The following is a 6675-nucleotide window of genomic DNA, read 5'->3' as shown; positions in this document are numbered from 1 at the left end:
CCTTTTAGCAAAAAAAAATATATATATATAAGAAAAAAGTTATTTTAAGTCATTTTTTTGGAGGTATAACTGGAGTTTTAAAATACCTCGTCACTTTTAGTGCAGTTTCTCATCCTGTCTTTTCACTTAATATAACACCTTGAAAATCATAATTTTAGAGTATTTAAGACAAATTTTCAAGGTAAATATTTACTCTAATATTATGATTTTAATAACTGCAATATGTTGCATTTTATGGAAGTCCATAATTTACTTAGCCATTCTCAGATTGTTGAACATTCAGTTTATTCCCAGGTTTTTACTTTTATGTGTGCCTTCCACATTAAAAAATATATATTTGATTATTTTCTTACGGTTTCAAGAAGTAGGATAATCGGTTGAATGTGTGTGCACATTTTAAAGACTTCTATTTATGAATCCAATCTGTTCTTCAAGAAAGTTTTACCGGTTTGGGGGGCCCAGGGAGCGACCCGCCCCCGAGGGCGGTGACCGGCAGCCGTGGCTCTGCAAACTTTCTGACGGTCGGTAGCTGGGGACGTGCTGGCACGCGGAGGTACCAGGGCAGAAGGTGGGTGCCAGCCTGGTGAAGCGAGAAGAAACTTGGAGGGAATGAAGTACTCAGGCCTATTCCCAGCGAACTGGAGTACAAAGAGCCCAGAGTGGAAAGGGTTGTCTGGAAAGAAGCTACTTGGAGCGGAGCCCATTTCTTATTTATAATGTATTTTCCTGGTAAAAGGAGGGGAAGGAGAGCCAAAAGCTGTAGAATCTGCGCCTTGCCCTGCCCATGCACTGTGCTTTATCCCGAGTGACTGTGAGGATCGCACAACGACATTGTCGTGAGTGGCACCATCCTCCCGTCTGACACACAGGCAGTCCCTCGGGTGCCTTGATCCCGCGGCGAGGACTTGTCATCACAAGCACCAAGACTTGTCCTCTGCAGTGCCCCGTCCAGGAAACTCTCCACTGCGTGACCTGCTGGGGTCCATACGCATGCTATGGAGTGGATGTAGCTGCTGCTACAGCTGCTTTTTCTTAACCTATTTTTCCTTTCGTTCTGCATTTTGTGGTCACTTGAAGTTGTCTTCTTTCACACTGATGCAATTTTTTCCCCCTCAGCTCTGCCCACCACATAGATATCAATCCCATCATTGTCTTCTCAGTTTCCTTGCAAAACTTGCCTATTATGTCCATCTCCAGTATGAGTGCACCCTCACCTCCTGTTGATTTTTCTTCTTATCCTGTTGCTTTTCATCTCAGTGACTTTATTTTTAGCTTTTGACTTAGTTTCTGGTTTTGATATTCCAGATAAATACTTTTAATTTTTAAATGAATTCTGAATACCTTTAAAAAAAAATCAGATTGACTACCTATGTCCTAAATGTGTTAGTTATTCTCAAAGTCCTTTACAAAGGGCTGCTCAGTAATTCATAAGATGAATTACAATGAAGGACTGTGCCCAGTCAGGGCAGTGATAAATGTAAATGGGATTACACTTTCTCTAGCTTGCTTTCTAATAAGCAGTATGGGTGTCCTTATGGAAAGAAAAGATTCTGGTAATTGTGAGAGAAAGACCACATGCACCATAAGAGAGATATGGAGAAGTTAGTCCACGACATGCCACAAACACTAAGATTTTCAACTACAGGTCTAAATCACAAAGATGGTTAAAGTATAGGCACATATTAAATTTGCTTAGGAAAGTTTCTGTTTCTTATCACACAAACACACCCCTCCCCCACTCTCTGACCCCAACACATACAGGCCTAATTATAACCATAATTGGAACTAGAGGTGGGCTTGTAGACAAAACCTTTCGAAATGATAGCAAATTGGTGGTAACAGTTTGTCAGGGTGTGTGCATGAGAGGGTGGAAAGGTGCAGTAACTGGGAATATTTTCCTCCAATGGAAAGTGATAACAAAATCAGTTTAGTTTTCATAAATGTTCAACTAATGGATCAAAGCCTGTTTTAATTTTTTAGTGTTTTTCAGTTTATTTTTGTAGTCTTTATCACCATAAGACAATTTTGACAGTTAGATTATTGTTTCTCAAAATACTGGATAAAGATAATAAAGAAGCTGTGAAAAACAGAAGGAACCAGGTCCTTGACTGTATATAATTACAGTCCCATTGTTTGACCCGGTGGAAGGAAACACATTTTCCTTATTGCCAGTATTCTGTATAAGAAATTATTCCCCAAGTATATAATACGGGAAGTTACATCATTCTTTAAACTTGCTAATATACAAAATATCAATGATTGAAGCAAATGCCCTATTGGGGAGAATATGATGCAAAATGGGATTGTAACAATTGCATGGACATATATGATGCATGTAAATTGATGACCATTAAACCTATTATAAAACACCTCCCCCAAGAATCTAACAGAAAACAAGTGTATCTATCTTCCCCATAGTGGAGATAATTTATGAGTATATAGAGGATCAAGATAAGATAAAGAATCGCACACAGAAGGATTGCAGAAAATGTCTCAGAACTATATTAAAAACCTTGGAAGGATATATAGACATAGTATTTGTAGGTACTTGATTAATCTAGGTATCCCAAACTTAAGTTCTACAAAATGAAATAATATGAGAGCTTATCCTGACATTTTCCTTTTTAAAGCATTAGCATGATGATACATCTACAATGACAGCAGCTTACTAAATTGTCTGACCCAAGCATAACAGAAAAGTAGCTCACTATAAGATATTCCTGAGAATCAGCTCAGCCTTGCCAAAATGTAGAGAAAACAATGAAACATGTGAAGAGAAAAGGTTAGAGTGTTTAATCATGTTCATGTGTTCACACACCTCTAGACTATGAAAAGCCACATAGTCTGCCTCTGATTATAAATTAGATTGGTAAATATATATGGATAAATTGTGACTGAGAACATTTGGTAGTCTATTCCATTATAGGTTTCTTGCTTTTGTTTTGTTTTTTGGGGGGGTTAGGTTTAGTTTTTGTTTTTGTTTTGAGAAAGATTGCTTGATAACCTGTTCTCCCTAGTCAGTATCTCTGAACACATTAGATTGACACTGATTTTTGAAAATCGGTTGTTAGGTGCACTGGATGTTTAGGATCTTGCAAGAAACAAGATTATGGAACCAGTGAAAAAAATATACAGAAGCCAGGTAGTTGATTTGGGACTTTTAGAAGAATTTTAGGGTTTTATTTATTTATTTTTATTTTTAAAAGATGACCGGTAAGGGGATCTCAACCCTTGGCTTGGTGTTGTCAGTACCACGCTCAGCCAGTGAGCAAACCGGCCATCCCTATATAGGATCCGAACCCGTGGTCTTGGTGTTATCAGCACCTCACTCTACCAAGTGAGCCATGGGCCGGCCTGAGTTTTAGGGTTTTAATCTCTGTGTCACAAATGAAAATCACCAGAATATTCTCACTGGCAAAGGGGCTCTTTAAGGTGGACAGAATAACATGTTCAAAGAATATCAGCCATAACTGGCATTTGCTGAGCCAAAACTGATCCACTTTTGTTATTCCAGATTTGCCAGTTTTCCAGTAACAAAAACTAAATTACATCTGATGACATGGTGCTGTTCTCAGAAATAACAGCCTGTCACTCTCATGGTTGTAGGCTGACCACTGCAGAACTAGTGCTGGGTCTGGAGCTCACAGACCCCTGGAGCGGGTTCACAAACCCTTCACATCAGGCCTATGAGCTAGGTAATAGGCAAAAAGGTCTTTAGAGCTGTAGTTGAAGTAGGAATAGTCTTCATTCAGCACACACATGTCTGAGAGCTAAGCAGTCCAAAAAGATACTCCGAAACTCAACTGCTACTGGCAAAGTCCAAAGTAAAACTGAGCAGCTGCCAGCAGAGTAAACGTGCTCTATTTTTAGACTCAAGCCCTGCCCAGCTGCTGCTGCTGCTTCACAAACTGGAGAACACAAAATAGCAACAAAAGAAAAAGATACATTGTCACACATGTGCACTAACTCCACCCACACACAACTTGTCTACAAGGAATGTGCTGCACCATTCCCAACAGGACCTAAGGCAAGGGGGCCTGACTAAATTATTCTATTTTCCTCGCAACCATATTGAATCTTCGTTACCTAAAGGGAACACTGGCTTGTTAACACTGGGATAGGTATAATTATTGCATTTAGATTGGCTTTTTATATTTTTTTGGTTTCTTGGAGTATTAGCAAATGCTTGGTTGAATGCCAACTATTTTACCTAAGTGGTCTATAAAAAATGGATTACTTTCAGGGCCGGCCCGTGGCTCACTCAGGAGAGTGCGGTGCTGAAAAAATGGATTACTTTCAAGAAGCCAGCTTAAAGATGAATAAGTAAGGTAACCTAGTTCTCATAAAAAACTAGGCAGTTTAATGATAAACTAATGTATTGAAAAAGTCCTGAAATACAGTACCCAAAATAATGTAAAGTTTCCCTAACAGTCAAGTTACAGGCATCCAGGAAAAAATAGAATGGCCTCTATAAAAGTAATTTCTAGAAGTCCTATCTCTGAATGTTTGTCTCTCTACCCATGCAACTCTGGTTTCACTGATATGGAAATTTTAGTAAATAAGGGAAAGCTAAGTTAATGAGAGATATTGATAATGAGAGATATTGATAATGATTATGCTGCTTTGAAATATAAAACTCCCTGGAAGTTTCTGGATCTCAAAGCCAATACAGCAATAGTATCAATGAATAGGGCTGTTGTCAGGATCAAATTAATTATTATATATGATCTTATAACAGTGTCCAATACAGAATGAACACATAATAAATATTAACTATTATAATTAATACCACTAAAATGTGGCTTCTTAACTTGATCAGTATCTCAAAATTTCTCTCGTTTCTCCCCACTTTGTATTCAGCTGCTTATTCCATTCACCTCAAAAGCCCCCTGGGCTCCTCTGCTGGAATGAGGGAAGTTCCACCGGGCCTTGACCATGCCCCCTCCCTCGTTCCTCCTCCACCAACCCTCTCCCCCTCTCTTTTCTCCTCTCCCCCTTCCCCCCAACTGCTCTGCAACATCTTAGAATGTAAAAAGCAATAATAATAAATACATAAAATTAATTTAAAAAGACATTCAGTATCATTCTGAGTCCTCAAATAGCTTACCATTTGCAAAGGCCAACAGATAAAATATCACTTTACTACCAAAACCCTCCAAGCACCAGCAGCTCTCCATCAGACTCTTTCACTACTGCTTTGCCCAATTTCTTCTTCCTTCAGTAGGAGACAAATCCTAATCTATCTCATTTGGGCATTTGTTCCATCAGACTCCTTTTATATTTCTCATATCTTCACAGTCTTTATTCTACTGTTTTTCCCTTGAGTTCGTGAATATGCTCTTATCTCTACCCCTTATGCAAAAATTCTCCCTCACTATCCCTACATTGTCCTCTAAAGCACTTGTTTTTCCCTAGGATTTTCATTTTAAGAAGACCTGCTGTAGTCCACTGTCTTCACTTTTCTCAACCACAATTTAGTACTTAACAGGCTATAATTTAACTTTGCCCCTACTACCAGTTCAAACAACAATGTTGACGGTTTATTTTGGCAAATCAGAGGGACATTTCCTGTAGACTTTCTATTCTAATGTGTTTCACCTCACTGTTTAAGACTGATGCTCCAAATTCTCTCCCAAGAAGGCTACCTGGTAAATTTTTTAATCCTGCTTCTGCTGTTGGAATTTGCATTTTTACATGTGTCTGAAAGGAAGTTCTAATCTGCTACTTCTAAATGCTTTCTGGTAGCTCTACTTTTAACACAGTCACCTAAGATCTAAAAAGTTCCAAATCCATAGTCTTGCATCTTCCCATGAAATTTTGCCTCCTAATACTTTCCTAGTGTCAATTTGTGGATCCACCTTATAATGTTGCCTTAGTCAGAATTATATGGGAATTAGTCCTTTCATTCCACAGAGAGTTGTGAAGTCCTCCCACTTCTACATCCTAATATTTAATCTACCTTGTCCTCTGCATTTTGTTTCTACTGACACTCAAAATTCCATGCTCACTGGTCTCCCATTATTCTAGGCTGGGCCCTTTCAAACCTGTTCTCAATCTGAGTGTTAACATAATCAATCAAAATCAGTTTGGTTTTCTTTTCTCCTGCATTTTAATTTCTCCCTATTACATACAAATTTAAAGTCTATGCTCCTTAATGCAGTATAAGTGTTTTATCTAGTCATATTTTCTTTTCTATCTTCATTGTATTTATGGATTGCTTCATACTTTTCACAAGCAAACTTGTGGGTTTTTAGGGATATACCACGTGATTTCAAAACTTCACACTTTTTCATATCCTTTTCTTTTCCTGTAATGATTTTATTCTCATTAATACGCCCACCTTAATCTTGCCCTCCAACTCCTTGGAAAACTCATTGACAGCTCTGAAGCATAGATAGGGTGCTAACTCCCTAGGAGGAATTTTTCTATTTAATCTCACAACCACCATAGAGAGTTCATTATTCCCTACTGCTATGCTTTAAAAAATTCTTCTGTTCTTTTATATGTTATGCCACAGAATAAATTACTTTTAATAATTTTGATTTCATCACAAAATTACAACCATATATTTAAGTTCAAAATTATATGGTTTGGGCCGGCCCGGTGGCGCACTACACTAGTGCGCCGCTTGGGAAGTGCGGCGGCGCTCCCGCCGAGGGTTCGGATCCCACATAC

The sequence above is a fragment of the Galeopterus variegatus genome, unplaced genomic scaffold (genome assembly GCF_000696425.1).
Source record: "Galeopterus variegatus unplaced genomic scaffold, G_variegatus-3.0.2 Scaffold3415, whole genome shotgun sequence".
Lineage (NCBI taxonomy): Eukaryota > Metazoa > Chordata > Mammalia > Dermoptera > Cynocephalidae > Galeopterus > Galeopterus variegatus.
Note: the sequence above shows the minus strand (reverse complement) of the source record.